This window comes from Salmo trutta, unplaced genomic scaffold, assembly GCF_901001165.1.
Source record: "Salmo trutta unplaced genomic scaffold, fSalTru1.1, whole genome shotgun sequence".
NCBI classification, from domain to species: Eukaryota; Metazoa; Chordata; class Actinopteri; order Salmoniformes; family Salmonidae; genus Salmo; species Salmo trutta.
Genome location: NW_021822911.1, coordinates 14,127,417 through 14,148,638, shown reverse-complemented (window position 1 = coordinate 14,148,638; position 21,222 = coordinate 14,127,417). Strand labels below are relative to the sequence as shown.

General features: G+C 39.4%; 1 pseudogene; it reads left to right on the top strand.

Annotated features, from left to right (window-relative positions):
• Positions 1 to 2,059: 2,059 nt before the first annotated feature.
• Positions 2,060 to 9,832, top strand: LOC115186640 (zinc finger protein 239-like; annotated as a pseudogene).
• The last annotated feature ends 11,390 nt before the right edge of the window (positions 9,833 to 21,222 follow it).

The window sequence follows — 21,222 nt, the reverse complement described above, 5'->3', positions numbered from 1 at the left end:
TAAAAGTAGAAGTTCAAATTGTTTGGGTACAGACCTGGATAGCAGGACAGAACTCTGCAAGCTATCTCTGCAGTAGATTGCAACACTGCCCCCTTTGGTCGTTCTATCTTGTCTGAAAACGTTGTAGTTAGGGATGAAGATTTCACCGTTTTTGGTGGACTTCCTAAGCCAAGATTCAGACACAGCTAGGACATCCGGGTTGGCAGAGTGTGCTAAAGCAGTGAATAAAACAAACTTAGGGAGGAGGCTTCTAATGTTAACATGCATGAAACCAAGGCTATTACGGTTACAGAAGTCATCAAAAGAGAGCGCCTGGGAGTAGGTGTGGAGCCAGGCACTGCAGGGCCTGGATTCACCTCTACATCCCCAGCGGAGCAGAGAAGAATAAGTATGAGGGTACGGCTAAAAGCTATAAGAATTGGTCGTCTGTGACGTCCAGAATAGAGAGAAAAAGGAGCAGGTATCTGGGGGCGATAAAATAGCTTCAAGGTATAATGTACAGACAAAGGTATGGTGGGATGTGAGTACAGAGGAGGTAAACCTAGGCATTTAGTGATTATGAGAGAGATATTGTCTCTAGAAACATCATTGAAACCAGAAGATGTCATAGCATGTGTGGGTGGAGGAACTGAGAGGTTGGATAAGGTATAATGAGCAGGGCTAGAGGCTCTACAGTGAAATAAGCCAATAAACACTAACCAGAACAGCAATGGACAAGGCATATTGACATTAAGGAGAGGCATGCTTGGCCGAGTGATCAGAGGGTCCAGTGAGATTCAGACAGCTAGCCGGGCCGTAGGTAGCAAGCTGGTGGAAGATGGGAGGGAGGTTTGTTTTTAGCCGCCTCGTGCGTTTCCGTCTGTGGGTTAGTGGGGTTCCGTGTGGAAGGGGGACCTGTCCAAGTTGGCAAAATAGTTAGTTATAGTGGCCCAAGAAAAGTGTCCGACAGACCTATTCAGATCGCAGCCGAAAAGACAGCTAACGATTAGCTGGCCGCAGATGGGCGATCAGGTTACGTCGCGACGGAGGGGCCCGTTGGACAACTCCCTCGGGCAGATAACGTCGGTGATCCAGTCGTGAAGACCCAATGGGGCTCCGCATCGGCAGTAAAACGGGTCAGGATAGGTGAGTTGTAGCCCAGGAGACACTTCAGCTGGCTAGCTCAGGAATAGCCCACGAGTGGCTGACGGAACTCTTCAGCTTATTATATACATCTACATGATGTATTGTTACACCATGTAGGAGCAGTATAGACCTAGTCTGTTCATTATATACATCTACATTATGTATTGTTACGCCATGTAGGAGCAGTATAGACCTACAGTGCCTGGCTACTTATTTAGATGTTGTTTGACTGAATGAAACTGCCTTAAATGTGCTGTAGTAAACATGTTTTATTCGCACTAATCAATCAACACATTCCTGTCTTTGTATGTCTCAATAGTATTATTTAATTAAATCCATGTAAGATAATCTTTGTCTGAAAATAAAATATGATCCTCAACTGCGTTTCCCTCCAGTCAGCAGACGGCGATGTGCGTCTTTCAGGCGATGCTGCAGCGTGACGTATAATCTAGTGGACGGTTCTTCATAAACAGCTCGTCAACAACCTCGGTAGCTTGCTAGCCAACATAGCCGAAAGATTCAACCTATTTATACGCTTTCGGTCTATATTAGTTACTGTGTTTTAGACACACTTCTGTCGTATCTACTTGTTAACCTATTTAATTTAATATTACGTTATTTTGTATTAGTCAGCTATAGTAGCTGGCTGGTTAAGTTAGCATTAGCCTAGTCGCTAATGATAGCTAGCTAGCTAACATCCCCGAACATGAGCTCCCTAAACTACTCCCCTCCTGTTAAAGAAGAGGAGGTCTGCTGGACGGAGAAAGAAGCTCTGGGGCTGAACATTGTCGTGAAAGAGGAGAAGGAAGAGGAGGATGTTACAGTAAAACAACAAGTAGAGGGTGAGGCTGTTACAGTGAAAGAAGAAGAGAAAGACGTTTCAGTTAAACAAGAGGAGGAGGCGTTCAGAGTGAAAGAGGAGGAGGATGTTACTGTAAAAGAAGAGGAGGCAGAGAAAGAGGAGGATGCTGTTTTTGGAGTGAAAGAGGAGAAAGAAGGAGAGATAACGGTCATATTGACAGAGGAGTCAGGAGATCTGATTACCACCAGTAAGTACTGTCTTAAAAACGGACTGTAACTGTCCAAAGGGTTTGAACGAATGTGTTGTTTAAAAGCAGCATGCTACTGAAATTCTATACTTGAAAATGTTGTTCTGTACTATAGGAATTCATGTTATAATATAATGTTAAAGCTACATTTTAAAATGGGAGATTAAAGCCTTGAATGCTGATTGGCTGACAGCTGTGGTATATCAGGCCGTATACCACGGGTATGTCATGTATTTTTACTGTTCTGATTACGTTGGTAACCAGTTTATAATTGCAATAAGCCACCTCGGGTTTGTGATATATGGCCAATATACCATGGCTAAGTTCTGTATCCGGGCACTCTGTGTTGAGTCTTGCGTAAAGAACAGTCTTTAACCATGCTATATTGGCCATATACCACACTTCCTTGGGTCTTATTGCTTAACTGTAACATGTGTATACCATCACAGTCCCCCCACCACAAAATAACAACTTAATTGTCTCACAGAATGGCAAACATGTTATAAATGAAATTTTTGACGTGTGTCCATTGTAGGCCTTGCGTAGAGTGTGTAAAAAGCAGATTTCTAAATAATGTTGGAGAAATACATAAAATAAGTGTCACGTCCTGACCATAGTAACTGGTTATTTTCTATGGTAGAGTAGGTCAGGGCGTGACAGGGGGTGTTTTGTGTTTTTCTATGTTTTGTATTGCTATGTGTTAGTTCTAGGTTTTCTATTTCTATGTTGTTGTTTTTGGGTTTATCTCCAATTGGAGGCAGCTGGTCCTCGTTGCCTCTGATTGGAGATCATATGTAAGTAGGGGTTTTTCTTCCTGGGTTTTTGTGGGCAGTTGCATTCTGTTTAGTCTCTGATACCCTGATGAAGACAGCTTAGCTGTCGAAACGTTGGTTATTAAAATTTTTGCATCTGAGCTCTTAGAGTGTGCGGCTTTCCTTTATTTTCTAGTGTTCTGCTCCGCTAGCCAGCACCTCGCCTTTATAGGTGTGCGTTTCTTTTTTCTAGATAGTCTCTGTACCTGACAGAACTGTAAGTTGATCATTTCCTTTTGTTATTTGTCATTAGTGTTTTGAGTAAATAAATATAATAATGAACACTCAACACGCTGCGTTTTGGTCCCCTCTATACGACGCCCGTTACAATAAGAAGCATTATTGAAATGAAATGGACATGTGTTATGGGGAGACTGAACATATTAGCAAAAGGACAAGTGTTTTGGGGAGACTGAACATATTAGCAAAAGGACAAGCGTTTTGGGGAGACTGAACATAATAGCAAAAGGACAGTTTGTAAGTCTTCAAAACAAAATAACAATTTTGAAGGAAAGGTGTGGCTAAACAAAAATATATAATTTAGAGAAGATAGTAATGTCCATTATTACTTTAGAGATGAAGTGGGACACCAACAGAACGTTATTAACAATGGATCAACTGCAGCCTTTAACACTGACTGGAATAGTAATATATATTATTATAGAGCTCTGATCAACCTATAAACATGACATTATCTATTATTATAGAGCTCTGATCAGCCTATAAACATGATCTATTATTATAGAGCTCTGCTCAGCCTATAAACATGACATTATGTATTGTTATAGAGCTCTGCTCAGCCTATAAACATGACATTATGTATTGTTAAAGAGCTCTCATGAGAGCATGATCATAATACTGTAGTCTTCTGTCTTTATTATAGAGCTCTGATGTAATCAAACCTATTGTTTTGATGGATTTCTTCCCATTAATCTCTTAACAGATTAATGGTAAAAAAAACACTACTCAGACAACAACAAGGGAACAGGGTGTCCCATGGGATGCGCTGTAATAAGCATTCAAAGTCTAAGGCCTTTTCTCAATTAGAGTTGCTCACCTCCTCCATCCTTTCTGGCCTTCTCTTGAAAATGGTCAAAGGTAATCGAAGAGAGGCAAACTTGATGAAAATGTGCTTGTATAAAATGAGACTCTCCTCTAATCTCGCTTCGGAAAATTACGTTTCCACGGTGGAATCCCAAAATAAATGCATAGTGATAAAAATAAATGCTAGTTGGATCAATCTACTATTATATATACTATACTACTATATTCCTACTAGTATATATACTATACTACTATATTCCTACAGTTATATATATACTATACTACTATATTCCTACTATTATATATACTATACTATACTATATTCCTACTATTGTATATACTATACTACTATATTCCTACTATTATATATACTATACTATACTACTATATTCCTACTATTATATATACTATACTACTATATTCCTACTATTATATATACTATACTACTATATTCCTACTATTATATATAGTATACTATACTACTATATTCCTACTGTTATATATACTATACTATACTACTATATTCCTACTATTATATATACTATACTATACTACTATATTCATACTATTATCTATACTATACTACTATATTCCTACTATTATATATACTATACTACTATATTCCTACTATTATATATACTATACTACTATATTGTTACTGTTATATAGACTATACTACTATATTCCTACTATTATATATACTATACTACTATATTCCTACTATTATATATAGTATACTATACTACTATATTCCTACTGTTATATATACTATACTATACTACTATATTCCTACTGTGGCAAACCTCTTCAAAGCTAGGAGCGTTTGTCACAAATTAAGTGAGAAACTGTCACCAAAGTCAGCCCAGAATTAAAGTTCTTTCGAACATGACAGTACCTGTATGTTTGTTTCTCTGTCCTGGTCCACCCAGGCCGCAGGTAAGGTCAAGGATAGCAGGGTTCGGTACACAAATCTGGTTCTCGGTAGGTCCGGGTCTAAACGCCAACAGGTAAGTCCAAAACAGTCCAGCTCGTACACGGTAAAATCCAGCCAATGTAGAATGTCTCTCTCTCTATGGTTCATAGATCCTTCCCGCTCTCTCTCCCTCTTCCTGGTTTTTCTTGACCTTTTATCTGTGGGTCGGCTCCACCTTCTGAGGGTTCCCCTTGCTTCTGGGAATTGTAGTTTTGGCAGTCGGCCATTTTGTGATCTGTAGTTCTGATCGGGGTGGCCATTTTAGTGATCGGGCAGAGCCCGTTTATTAGTTCTGCCCTCACATATCTGCCATTTATCACTCGACCCCCTTCTTTGCCACACTACTATTATATATACTATACTACTATATTCTTACTATTATCTATACTATACTACTATATTCCTACTATTATTTATACTATACTACTATATTCCTACTATTATATATACTATACTATACTACTATTATATATACTATCCTACTATATTCCTACTATTATATATACTATACTATGCTTTCCTACTATATTCCTACTATTATATATACTATACTACTATATTCCTACTGTTTTATATACTATACTATATTCCTACTATTATATATACTATACTATACTACTATTATATATACTATACTATCCTACTATATTCCTACTATTATATATATTATACTACTATATTCCTACTATTATATATACTATACTATGCTATCCTACTATATTCCTACTATTATATATATTATACTACTATATTCCTACTATTATATATACTATACTATACTATCCTACTATATTCCTACTATTATATATATTATACTACTATATTCCTACTATTATATATATTATACTACTATATTCCTGCTATTATATATACTATACTATGCTATCCTACTATATTCCTACTATTATATATACTATACTACTATATTTCTACTATTATATAACCTATACTACTATATTCCTACTTTATATATACTATACTATAGTCCTACTATTCGGTGCCTTTTGGACCTCATCACTTTTGGAAGAAAGTGGTCCTCATGAGAGCCAGTTTTCATCATAGCGCTTGATGGTTTTTGCAACTGCACTGGAAGAAACATTCAAAGTTCTTGACATTTTCTGCATTGACTGAACTTCATGTCTTATTTGAGCTGTTCTTTCCATAATAATGACTTAGCCCTATTTGGTAAAAGACCATCTTCTGTATACCACCCCTACCTTTTCACAACACAACTGATTGGCTCAAATGCATAAAGAAGGAAAGAAATTCCACAAATTAACTTTTGACAAGGCACACCTGTTAATTTAAATGTATTCCAGGTGACTACCTCATGAAGCTGGTTGAGAGAATGCCAAGAGTGTGCAAAGCTGTCATCAAGGCAAAGGGTGGCTACTTTGAAGAATATCAAATATAACATATTTTGATTTGTTTAACCCTTTTTTAGTTACAACATGATTCCATATGTTATTTCATAGTTTTGATGTCTTCAATATTATTCTACAATGTAGAAAGTAGTCAAAATAAAGAAAAACCCTTGAAAAACCCTTTTGACTGGTACTGAATATATACTGCTCAAAAAAATAAAGGGAACACTTAAACAACACAATGTAACTCCAAGTCAATCACACTTCTGTGAAATCAAACTGTCCACTTAGGAAGCAACACTGATTGACAATACATTTCACATGCTGTTGTGCAAATGGAATAGACAACAGGTGGACATTATAGGCAATTAGCAAGACACCCCCAATAAAGGAGTGGTTCTGCAGGTGGTAAGCACAGACCACTTCTCAGTTCCTATGCTTCCTGGCTGATGTTTTGGTCACTTTTGAATGCTGGCGGTGCTTTCACTCTAGTGGAAGCATGAGACAGAGTCTACAACACACACAAGTGGCTCAGGTAGTGCAGCTCATCCAGGATGGCACATCAATGCGTGCTGTGGCAAGAAGGTTTGCTGTGTCTGTCAGCGTAGTGTCCAGAGCATGGAGGCTCTACCAGGAGACAGGCCAGTACATCAGGAGACGTGGAGGAGGCCGTAGGAGGGCAACAACCCAGCAGCAGGACCGCTACCTCCGCCTTTGTGCAAGGAGGAGCAGGAGGAGCACTGCCAGAGCCCTGCAAAATGACCTCCAGCAGGCCACAAATGTGCATGTGTCTGCTCAAACGGTCAGAAACAGACTCCATGAGGGTGGTATGAGGGCCCGACGTCCACAGGTGGGGGTTGTGCTTACATCCCAACACCGTGCAGGACATTTGGCATTTGCCAGAGAACACCAAGATTGGCAAATTCGCCACTGGCGCCTTGTGCTCTTCACAGATGAAAGCAGGTTCACACTGAGCACGTGACAGACGTGACAGAGTCTGGAGACGCCGTGGAGAACGTTCTGCTGCCTGCAACATCCTCCAGCATGACCGGTTTGGCGGTGGGTCAGTCATGGTGTGGGGTGGCATTTCTTTGGGGGGCCGCACAGCCCTCCATGTGCTCGCCAGAGGTAGCCTGACTGCCATTAGTTACCGAGATGAGATCCTCAGACCCCTTGTGAGACCATATGCTGGTGCGGTTGGCCCTGGGTTCCTCCTAATGCAAGACAATGCTAGACCTCACGTGGCTGGAGTGTGTCAGCATTTCCTGCAAGAGGAAGACATTGATGCTATGGACTGGCTCGCCCATTCCCCAGACCTGAATCCAATTGAGCACATCTGGGACATCATGTCTCGCTCCATCCACCAACGCCACGTTGCACCACAGACTGTCCAGGAGTTGGCGGATGCTTTAGTCCAGGTGTTGTAGGGAGGTCATACAGGCACGTGGAGGCCACACACACTACTGAGCCTCATTTTGACTTGTTTTAAGGACATTACATCAAAGTTGGATCAGCCTGTAGTGTGGTTTTCCACTTTAATTTTGAGTGTGACTCCAAATCCAGACCTCCATGGTTTGATGAATTGGATTTCCATTGATTATTTTTGTGTGATTTTGTTGTCAGCACATTCAACTATGTAAAGAAAAAAGTATTTAATAAGATTATTTCATTTATTCAGATCTAGGATGTGTTATTTTAGTGTTCCCTTTATTTTGTTGAGCAGTGTATTTTCATTGTGAGAAAAAAGCTATTGGTTTTCTACCCAAAGTTGGAAAGAAATTGTTGTGAGCCATTTAATAAACACAGCAAAATTGATTAAAAAAAAGTGTGGCAATAGCAGGAACAGCGGCATCTAGTGGGAAAAACGGGGTACTTTCACACTTATTTATGGGGCAAAATGCAAGCGACTTCTAAATGATCTGAACAGGAGAAAAAACACCACCAAATTCACTGTGACTACATTGTATTAATTATATATTATATAATAATAATAATGAATAAATAACACTCCTAGCCACAGCTACAACTTGTCAAACATAGAGAAGGGAGACTGTATACTGGCCATTGGCTTTTACTTTACTCAATGGAGTGGGTAAAGGAGGAATTAACTGGTGGTTGAACTAATTTCTTTACAACAGAAAATAGAATTCTGGGGTATCTGGATATCATAAGGTGAATGCACCAATTTGTAAGTCGCTTTGGATAAGAGCGTCTGCTAAATGACGTAAATGTAAAAATCATCTGTACATCTATCACTCCAGTGTTAATTTGTTAAATTGTAATTACTTCTCTACTATGGCCTATTTATTGCCTTACCTACATTCTCCATTTGCACACACTGTATATAGATTTTTCTATTGTGTTATTGACTGTACGTTTGTTTATCCCACGTGTAACTCTGTGTTGTTGTTTTTGTTGCACTGCTTTGCTTTATCTTGGCCAGGTCGCAGTTGAAAATGAGAACTTGTTCTCAACTATCTGGTAAAATAAATAAAAAAGAAATTAAAGAAATCTTAACTTTATTGACAAATTGTGTGCGCATCGCCCTCGTGCCGCAATTTGATTAAACACAGAAAGGGGCCTATATTGGAGACCAAAAGTCGTCTGGCACACTGCTTAGAGTTTCGGCATCACCTTTTACCTCAAATAAACATTGGATTTCTGTTGTTGTGGGCCTTTAACCATCTGTCTGACTTTGTCATTAACACAGGAGAGAGACGGGACTATCGTGGATCCTCTGGTTTTGTTCGATCTGACCAGCTAACATTACACCAGAGAACACACACAGGAGAGAAATCTTATAGCTGTGTTCAATGTGGCAAGAGCTTTACTACATCTAGCTATCTGACAGTGCACCAGAGAATACACACAGGAGAGAAATCTTATATCTGTGTTCAATGTGGGAAGAGTTTTGTTCGTTCTGGCCAGCTGACAATACACCAGAGAACACACACAGGAGAGAAACCTTATAGCTGTGGTCAATGTGGGAAGAGTTTTGGTCAATCTGGAGATCTGACAGTGCATCAGAGAAGACACACAGGAGAGAAACCTTATAGCTGTGGTCAATGTGGGAAGAGTTATTGTCAATCTGGAGATCTGACAGTGCACCAGAGAACACACACAGGAGAGAAACCCTTTATCTGTGCTCAATGTGGGAAGAGTTTTGTTCGATCTGGCCAGCTGACAAAACACCAGAGAACACACACAGGAGAGAAACCTTATAGCTGTGGTCAATGTGGGAAGAGTTTTGCTGCATCTAGCACACTGACTGTACACCAGAGAACACACACAGGAGAGAAACCTTATATCTGTGATCAATGTGGGAAGAGTTTTGTTCGATCTGACAAGCTAACATTACACCAGAGAACACACACAGGAGAGAAATATTATAGCTGTGATCAATGTGGGAAGACTTTTATTCGATCTGGCCAGCTGACAAGACACCAGAGAACACACACATGAGAGAAACCTCATAGCTGTGACCAGAGATAATCTGATAAAAGATCTCTGGTTAAATATCAGAAAATACATAAAGGAGCTGTTTCATGATATCAATGAGTTAATGTCACAATGTAGAATGTTTTAACATTGTAGTAGGAGTATTTTAATGATGTCACAATGTAGAACCCTAAACGTTTGTCCCCTGTTCTATTGATTTCAGCATGATATGGATATTAGCCTCAGGGGGAAAATCCAGGCTCTGAAATGGAAGAGTTACTATTTATGTGATTTAACAAAAAGTGACTAACACAAAAAGAGTTCTGTTAAACTTACCACGTTGGTAACCCACCTAAATCAAAATGCAACACTTCAAATGTAGCTAGCTGTTTTCTACAAGTTGTCCTCTAACCAGGGATGTACACATTATTCTCAGATTCCGTGTGGTTTTTGAGTTGTTAGTTTTAACAGGACGTGCAACCTCATCTCCCTTCTGTCACACAAATGATTTCAACATGATATCGATGAGTTATAACAAATAAGTGTTGTGTTCCTTTGTTTAATGACCCCTACATTTAAATGCATCTCTCCAAAATGTAGCTGACTGTCTTCTGCAGGTTGTCATCTAATCAGTGAGGTAAAATATATCTCCCATTTCCATGTGTTTGTTTAGTTGTTAGTTTCAACAACACGTACATCCTGATTTAACCCCTAATGGATATCAGTGATTTATTGCTGCTTGTGCAGTTTATAAGGTGCTTGTTTAAAAAAATACAAGTAATATGATTATTATGGCAGATGTTTGTGTACATAGCACATTTTATGTTTAGGTTTTTGATTTATCCCAAACTGTTTCTGCATATTGGTTATTGATTTGGACACGTTAAAACTGTGTTTTGACATTGGGGATATCCCACCCAGCAAAATGTCATTGAAAAGACGTCGAAAATAAGACTATGCAACCAACTATTTCATATTTACATTTCATGTAACATTTAGTAATCATAATTATTTATGCAACCAACTGCCAATTTTTGGGTACAGTTATATTGACATTGTTGCCCTGCTTTTATAATATCAGGGTTCATTCTCAGATGTGCCAACCCAAATGTACTAGAGCATGACATTGGGGACTGGGCCCGATCCAACAACATGCCTATCTAGTGAACCCTGAAAAGAGAGAGAAGCTCTGCAGTAAGGTGCAAAGTTACTACGGATATTGCAGGAGTTTCCTCTTGAAATCAGACATGTCCGTGGCAAGGACAATTTGGTTTCTGATTGTCTCAAGGGTGGGCAGTCAAAAAGTTTTGTGTTTTGCGTTTATCCAGTGAGTTGCCATGGATCACTATTTATTTTGACTGCATGTTTTTCCGTATTGGAGGTTAATTTTGTTTGGGCTCGTTCCAAGGGGACGAGAGTTCTAGAAGCTAGTGGGGGAAAATATATATTTTTTGTTTTTAATTGTTGACAGCCAGTAGACACCATATTTATATTGGTGAAGGTGAAGCATTGTAGATGATTATTATTTCAAAATTAGTTTTAGAAAGAAAAAGCAGAAAACTAATAAAATTGTATCATTTAGAAATGTGTTTTTTATTGTTTTTAATTGTTGACGGGAGGTGAAGCATTTTAGTTGAGTTTAATATGAAATGGATGTTGTTTTCTGTTGGTGGTGAGAACTTGTCCAACAAAAATATAGGATATATTTGTTGTCTTAAGGGGGAAGGTGTTACAGGCTTTGGGTTTTCCATTTATGTTTTGAGGTTGGACTTTAGCACGTATAGCTCCTTAGCACGTCTAGCTCGTTAGCACTGTGAGGGAAATTTCTATTAAACCTTACTAATTGTGGTGCAGTAAAATATAATTCTTTAAGCTGAGGCATTGGGCTTGAGATTGTTAAAGAACCTAGCTCCTATAACATAGAACAGGCCTCTATCAACACACTTTTCTAACTGTTCTGGGTGTGTAGAATGAACCCATGATGTTCATTTCCTAACCATTCACAATGCTGGCTGAGGTACGAGTAAAACATGACATATTATTTCCTAACCATTCACAATGCTGGCTGAGGTACGAGTAAAACATGACATATTATTTCCTAACCATTCACAATGCTGGCTGAGGTACGAGTAAAACATGACATATTATTACCGAACCATTCACAATGCTGGCTGAGGTACTAGTAAAACATGGCATATTATTTCCTAACCATTCACAATGCTGGCTAAGGTACGAGTAAAACATGACATATTATTTCCTAACCATTCACAATGCTGGCTGAGGTACGAGTAAAACATGACATATTATTTCATAATTGTCAAAAAATCCCCACTCCTTAATCAACTGGTCTCTCTCTGTTTAACCAGAATAACGTGAGTTGTGACCTTCAAGCTGTTAGACTGTTAGTCCATAATCAACAAGTCTCTCACAGAGACAGCTTTGATGGCCCAATAAAAAAAAACAGTAAGTTTCTGCCAGCCAATGTGATAATTCCAGTACTGTACATGTGTAGATAGTTTAGAGGGATAATCCCAGTGCAGTACATGTGTAGAGGGTGTAGAGGGATAATCCCAGTACAGTACATGTGTAGAGGGATCGTTCCAGTACAGTACATGTGTAAAGGGTGTAGAGGGATAATCCCAGTACAGTACATGTGTAGAGGGATAATTCCAGTGCAGTACATGTGTAGAGGGATAATTCTAGAGCAGTACATGTGTAGATGGTTTAGAGGGATAATTCCAGTGCAGTACATGTGTAAAGGGTTTAGAGGTATAATCCCAGTGCAGTACATGTGTAAATGGTTTAGAGGGATAATCCCAGTGCACCGGTTATTGACTGGAGACTTAAAATGCTGAAAACTGGTTCCTAGTGGAATGACAACAACATGGCTGCTTGTTAAAGAAGAGATGGAGGGAGAGAGAGAGAGAGAGAGATAACCATATTCATTGCACATGGACCGTAAGAAATCCTGAAGGTATTGAAATGCCTGGGCTCGCAGGGGATGTGTTAATTCATAACCCATCATTTATACCTGTTAATTCATAACCCATCATTTATACCTGTTAATTCATAACCCATCATTTATACCTCTTAATTCATAACCCATCATTTATACCTGTTAATTTATAACCCATCATTTATGCCTGTTAATTCATAACCCATCATATATACCTGTTAATTCATAACCCATCATATATGCCTGTTAATTCATAACCCATCATATATACCTGTTAATTCATAACCCATCATTTATACCTGTTAGTTCATAACCCATCATTTATACCTGTTCATTCATAACCCATCATTTATACCTGTTAATTCATAACCCATCATTTATACCTGTTAATTCATAACCCATCATTGATACCTGTTAATTCATAAACCATCATTTATACCTGTTCATTCAGGGGCGGTTCAGGCTGGCTGGCACGCTCCCTGACCTTACTTGGCAGGAACTCATGGGCACCCATAATAAACCCCAGGAAGAGTAGCTGCTGCCTTGACAGGAACTAATGGGGATCCATAATAGACCCCAGAAAGAGTAGCTGCTGCCTTGGCAGGAACTAATGGGGATCCATAATAAACCCCAGGAAGAGTAGCTGCTGCCTTGACAGGAAATAATGGGGATCCATAATAAACCCCAGGAAGAGTAGCTGCTGCCTTGGCAGGAACTAATGGGGATCCATAATAAACCCCAGGAAGAGTAGCTGCTGCCTTGGCAGGAACTAATGGGGATCCATAATAAATACAAATACTTGAATCAATATTTTTGTGTCTCTTTACTCTTGGATTCTAAAATGCTAATTAACATCAAAGTAGACGACATGCAAGACTACAAATCCCTGCAAGCTCCTGCATGTCATCTCTAGCCGACACCTTTCACAGAACAGTTCACTGAATTGTCCATTGAAATAAATTTTGACAATTTAATCATTGCTACATTAAGGCCTGATTGCTGGAGTGCTGCAGAGATGGTTGTCCTTCTGGAAGGTTCTCCCATCTCCACAGAGGAACTCTGGAGCTCTGTCAGAGTGAACATCAGGTTCTTGTTCACCTCCCTGACCAAGGCCCTTCTCCCCCGATTTCTCAGTTTGGCCGGGCGGCCAGCTCTAGGAAGAGTCTTGGTGGTTCCAAACTTCTTCCATTTAAGAATGATGGAGGCCAGTGTGTTCTTGGGGACCTTCAATGCTTAAGACATTTTTTGGTTCCCTTCCCCAGATCTGTGCCTCGACACAATCCTGTCTCGGAGCAATATGGACAATTCCTTTGACCTCATGGCTTGGTTTTTGCTCTGACATGCACTGTAAACTGTGGGACCTTATATAGACAGTTGTGTGCCTTTCCAAATCATGTCCAATCAATTGAATTTACCACAAGTGGACTCCAAGTTGTAGAAACATTTCAAGGAAGATCAATTGAATCAGGATGCATCTGAGCTCAATTTCGAGTCTCATAGTAAAGGGTCTGAATACTTAAGTCAATACATTTGTAAAAATGTTTTTTTTAAATTATTTTGTTTTGTCATTATGGGTTATTGTGATGTCATTATGGGGTATTGATTATTCAATTATAAAATTATTCAACTTTAGAATAAGGCTGTAATGTAACTAAATGTTTAAAAAGTGAAGGGGTCTGAATACTTAATGAATGCACTGTATACCCCTTGCAGTTTTGTACACAGTCATGTGATCCGTGGTATAGAAGAGTCCAATCTTAGGAGAGTACATGGGAGGCACTATAATGTGTGTCTGCAGGTATCTATCTGGTTAAAACCACTGTTACAGGAGCCCCTCCACCCTCTGGTGGGATGGATCATGTCTACAGAGAAACCCAGATTAAAATACTTAGATTTGTGTGTATTGGGTAAATGTTGTGAAATTGTTAGATATTACTTATTAGATATTACTGCACTGTCGGAGCTAGAAACACAAGCATTTCACTACACCCACAATAACATCTGCTAAACACGTGTATGTGACCAATAAAATGTGATTTTGTTTTGAAATAAACGTCCTATTTATCAAAGATGCTTTTGGCTGGAGTCAAAATGACTCCAAAGGATTTGAATTTGTTAAAAGTCCATATTGATACAGAAACACTAAACCATGATATAGATTTCTTAAGAACAAGTTGATTGACAAAGTCATGAAAATTTGGAAGAATTGAATAAACCACATTTTGTCTATGATAAAAGATATGCCTCTGGGGTCAAAATGATCCATGTCAGAAGTACGGTTCAATGAAAATATGTAGTGGGTGTAAAGTTTGTTTTAAATTCTCACTCATTAAAAACGAATCAATCAACACATGCTTCTCTTTGAACGACTTAATATAATATTAATCTTCTCTGAAATAAATGAAAAATAAGCGTTTGGTTCCTCAACTGCGTTGCCCTCCAGTCAGCAGATGGCGATGTGCGTCTTTTAGGTTCAGGCGATGCTGCCAGTGTGACGTGTAATCTAGTGGACGGGACGCTCCTTCAACAACAACAGCTAGTCAGACACCTCGGTAGCTTTCTAGCAAACATAGCTACAACATTCACGCTCTTTACACTGGTTTGGTGTATATTAGTCGCTGTGTATTAAACACATGTACTTGTATGTATGTACTTGTTGGCCCATTTAATTATATATTTACGTTGTTTGTCAGCTAGCTGGTTTGCTAAGTTAGCTTAGAACTAGGCTAGTCGCTAATGCTAGCTAGCTAACATCCCCGACCATGAGTTCACTAAGCTACTCTCCTGATAAAGAAGAGGAGGTCTGCTGGACGGAGAAAGAAACTCTAGTGAAAGAGGAGGAGGAAGAGAAGGATGTTACAATACAAAAACAAGTAGAGGGTGAAGCTGTTACCGTGAAAGAAGAAAAGAGGAAGAAACTGGATTTCTGGGCCTAAACTTTCCCAAACTCATATTAAGGCGTGCAATGATTCTAACGGTGAACTTAGCCATTATATGGTTTTGGGAAACTGGCCCTTGAATAACACTAGTAAGTACTGTCTTAATAGCTAACTAGCTACAGTGCAGGCTAACTCAAATGAGCTGCTAAATCAGCTAGCCAGCCAACTTCAAATACTGTATAGATAACTAGCTAAATGAATGAAACATCACCATCTACCTAACTTCATATTAGCTAGCCATCTCGATGTATTTATCACTGTAAAAAACAAACTCCAAATGCATTTGTAGGTAGCTAGCTAACAGCCATGGAGGAGGGTGAAAGGATAGCAGCCCCAACTGTCAGTGAGAGAGGAGGCTATTCTGGATAGGGCAGCTACTTTTGTGTAGTTCCTGTCCCTAGAAGTGAGGACGGAGATAATAGTAACATAATATTCAGTGTGGTGTAATTTGACTATAATGAAGTCTGTTTCTTGTGAGGTTTTCTGTCCTCAGATAAAGAGCTCTATGAAAGCCAGTCTACATATGAAGAGGTCCCAATGAAGAGCAGTGGTTCTCAGTCCTGGGGACTCAGAGGGGCACATTGTTGTTTTTGCCTTCACACTGCACAGCTGATTCAAATGATCAACTCATCATCAAGCTTCAAGTGGTATTTATGTATTCATTTGTGATGCCATGCTTGATATGATCCTGTTATTGTCACATGCTACACATGTACATATGTGTGCCCATGCATCTATCAATCCAATGTTATCATGATTTGTTATCAGGGATATTATACTTTAGTAATCCACAATGACCTGGTGATGTAACAGTCTAATAATTACATTGTCTTCCATATTCCTACAGAGACCCTGTAACTGGAGATTCCTTCAAAACGATTGCCTACAGTTACCTTGTAGGGCACTGCAAGGTTGGGTGACCAGGGTCATCTGGGACTGCCTCCTGGAGGAATTCAGATGTTTGAAGGCTACCTGTGTCCTGCGTAACTTCATGAGGATGGACACGAGGACCAGGAGGGGATCTGCAGCTCGCCACCGTGTGCCAGAGGAGAAGTCTGCTGCTCTGCAGGATGTTTCAAGGATGGGGTCTAACAACGCAGCAAGAGAGGCAATCCGTGTGCAGGAGATCTTCACCTCCTACTTCTTCAAAGAGGGTGCTGTTCCCTGACAACACCCTAGACTACACTATGCACAACCAAATGCTCTTTTAAGAGCCATTCACATTGCAATAAGAGTATTCTTCCATTTACTGAGCTATGTCAACTGCAGTTATTCAATACCCAGTTTATCTCCCTTTGATTTCTACTTCTCATGTGAGGGTGCTGTGTAGGTAAGGATGTGATGTCTGTGCAAAAACAAAACAGGCTATTTTAAATCACCCATATTGAAAAAATGTAGAACAATTAGACACCCTATAACCCACACCTACACACTCATGTATCAATCTGATTGATGGATTGTGTTGTGCAGTAAGCAGGTTCAAGTGTATAACTGTGGCTCCTTCCACCATCAAAGAATAGGCAAGAGGGCCAACCATGGAGAATAGTAAGACACTTCATTATTTCTATAACTACGCTATATTTATCCTTGTGGGTCCGTTCATGTTTTTCAGCATAAAGTCCTCTGCAGCCACTTAGTGTGGTGTGGGCACCAGGTGAGGCCACACACAGATTCCTGTTGAACACTGTCACTTTAACTACCTTATTTTCTCAATAACAGTCTCTCTCCTTCACTTCATCCCTCTCTCCTCTTCTCCCTAAATCCTCTAGGTTATATCAGCTGTGTCGGTGAACCCCTCCTGCATTTGAACTGGCTACATAGAGGGCACAGCATGATCAGAGGAGAGAGGTCACTTGGTCAGGTCAACAGGAAGTATTATTCAAGAGATGCTTTACATTGAAATACAGATAGAGATGCAGTAGTCCCAGAGTTAATGATCCAAGGTCAGTTTATATTATACAGGAAGTATTATTAAAGAGATGCTTTACATTGAAATACAGATAGAGATGCAGTAGTCCCAGAGTTAATGATCCCAGGTCAGTTTATATTGTACAGGAAGTATTATTAAAGAGATGCTTTACATTGAAATACAGATAGAGATGCAGTACTCCCAGAGTTAATGATCCCAGGTCAGTTTATATTATACAGGAAGTATTATTAAAGAGATGCTTTACATTGAAATACAGATAGAGATGCAGTAGTCCCAGAGTTAATGATCCCAGGTCAGTTTATATTATACAGGAAGTATTATTAAAGAGATGCTTTACATTGAAATACAGATAGAGATGCAGTACTCCCAGAGTTAATGATCCCAGGTCAGTTTATATTATACAGGAAGTATTATTAAAGAGATGCTTTACATTGAAATATAGATAGAGATGCAGTAGTCCCAGAGTTAATGATCCCAGGTCAGTTTTACATTTCACCTCCTGATTGATGACTAACAATGTTAGAATAAAAAATAAAAACACAAGGTTTAAACATGCTCTCTCTCTCCATCTGTCTCTCGTCTGCAGATACAGTCGTATGAAAAAGTTTGGGCACCCCTCTGAGGCTGCATAATAATTTACTCTGTCGTCACAGAAAATGATCACAGTGGCATGCCATTCATTTTCTAATAAAAGCTGAGTCCTGGGGTATTGTCCAGACAAAGATTTTTAGTGTAGCAATATTAAGTTGTATGAAATTAAATCAGATGTGAAAAATAGGCTATGCAAAAATGTGGGCACTCTTGTCATTCTGTTGATTTGAATACCTGTAACTACTTAGCACTGATTAATTGGAACACACAATTGGTTTGGTGAGCTCATTAAACCTTGAACTTCATAGAAAAGTGCATCCAATCATGAGAAAAGGTATTTAAGGTGGCCAATTGCAAGTTGTTGTTCTCTTTGACTCTCCTCTGAAGAGTGGCAACGTGGGGGCCTCAAAACAACTCTCAAATGACCTGAAAACAAAGATTGATCAACATTATGGTTTAGAGGAAGGCTATAAAAAGCTATCGCAGAGATGTAAGCTGTCAGTGTCCACTGTGAGGAACATAGTGAGGAAATGGAAGACCACAGGCACAGTTCTTGTTAAGGCCAGAAGTGGCAGGCCAAGTAAAATATCGGTGAGGCAAAGGCGAAGGATGGTGAGAACGGTCAAAAACAGCCCACCTCCAAAGACCTAAAACATCATCTTGCTGCAGATGGTGTCACTGTGCATCGTTCAACAATTCAGCGCACTTTGCACAAGGAGAAGCTGTATGGGAGAGTGATGCGGAAGAAGCCTTTTCTGCACACACGCCACAAACAGTCGCTTGAGATATGCAAACGCACATTTGGACAAGCCAGCTTCATTTTGGAATAAGGTGCTGTGGACTGATGAAACAAAGATTGAGTTATTTGGTCATAACAAGGGATGTTATGCATGGCGGCAAAAAAACACAGCGTTCCAAGAAAAACACTTGCTACCCACAGTAAAATTTGGTGGGGGTTCCATCATGCTGTGGGGCTGTGTGGCCAGTGCCGGTACTGGGAATCTTGTTAAAGTTGAGGGTCGCATGGATTCCACTCAATATCAGCAGATTCTTGGGAATAATGTTGAAGAATCAGTCACAAAGTTGAAGTTAAGCCGGGGCTGGATATTTCAACAAGACAACGACCCAAAACACTGCTCAAAATCTACCTGGGAATTTATGCAGAGGAACAAGTACAATGTTCTGGAATGGCCATCCCAGTCCCCAGACCTGAATATCATTGAGAATCTGTGGGATGATTTGAAGCGGGCTGTCCATGCTCGGAAACCATCAAACCTAACTGAACTGGAGATGTTTTGGAAGGAGGAATGGTCCAAAATACCTTTATCCAGAATCCACACACTCATTAGAGGCTATAGGAAGCGTCTAGAGGCTGTTATTTTAGCAAAAGGAGGCTCTACTAAATATTGATGTGATTTCTCTATTGGGGTGCCCAAATTTATGCACCCGTCTAATTTTGTTTTGATGCATATTGCACATTTTCTGTTAATCCAATAAACCTCATTTCACTACTGAAATATTACTGTGTCCATCAGTTATTTGATAGATCAAAATGAAATTGCTGATCCAAACACACAATTATTTATAAATGGAAATCATGGAAATTGTCAGGGGTGCCCAAACTTTTTCATACGAGTGTATGTTTTGATGTGAGAGGATGCCAACCCCCAGTCCCATCATCGCCACCTCACCTGCTTTTAAGTACCTTTGGGCCAACGAGAGACACTATTATGTAATTGTGATGAACTGAGAGAATATTTATGTAGCACTGTGATTCATTAATCATGTGCTGCCTTCCCTGCTCCTATGTGCTTACCTCTTTCCCTTTCTGTCTTTTACACCTCTCTCACCACCTCCTCTTTCTTCCTCTGTTTTTATAATGCACAACAGATGTGCATTGAAGGACAGATTGAACTTGTATTTATAACACTTGGATAATGAGCTTTTCAATAAAGCGTTTCACATTCTCTACTGGTTGAAATAAAGTGTAATTTCATGAAATACTCCACCTATCCTGTGTTTATCAGATCAATGCAGATGAAGGACATTAGATGTTGAGATGAACCAGTGTTAGAGTATTTACATGATGCATAGGAAGTGTAGTGTTCTGTTTTTTAACATTATATTTCTGTATATATGAATTAACAAGTTAAATCCTGTTTCTAGTCTATTAGTTACAATGTGTAACCATTGATGTCCCAGGACCAAGATTGGTAAACACTGTTGAAGTGTATAATTGTAATACATACATGCAGACACAGCGTCATTCAAAGACTGGAATTTTTCACTCCTGGTATTGGATATGACTGAAAAATTATCTCAAAGACATTCATACCTAAACTGCACCTTTATTTGCCAAGGTAGAGTACATGATCAGTGAATATATTAAATGTACAGGCTACAATGTGGGGATCTCACGCATGGTAATAACTACATGTATATACGACCTGCATCCTTGGCACAACATGATATTATATTCTACTCAATCCATAGGCTTCATTAATGTCATTCAGGCTGTTTTGAAGTTGATACAACTGGCTATGATAGCTGAGGTTCATAGGTTCTGAACTAATATGTATACCAAACGTTTGGGTCCATACACAGATTGGCTAGATAGCTAGCTACACATCCATAGGCATACAGGTATTATAATCATCCACTGCACAATAAGCAAGAACATAGCTAGCTACGTTATTTCATCTATCTGCATGGCAAATATCAGCAAGGCAAGCTTACACAATTGTACATTCAATTTGCAGTAATTTCTTTAGCTAGCTAGATTCTATACATCCACTGTTTCACAAAACGACAGCCTGGTTTGCTGGTTGTTTCAGGAGTCCCTAAAACAACCAGAATGACAATTTCATACTCATGTCACAACACCCATAAAGCTAGCCCAGCTAGCTGGCTAATGTTAGCTAGTCAGCTAGCTGGCTAAAGTTAGCTAGTCAGCTAGCTGGCTAATGTTAGCCAGCTGGCTATTGTTAGCTAGTCAGCTAGC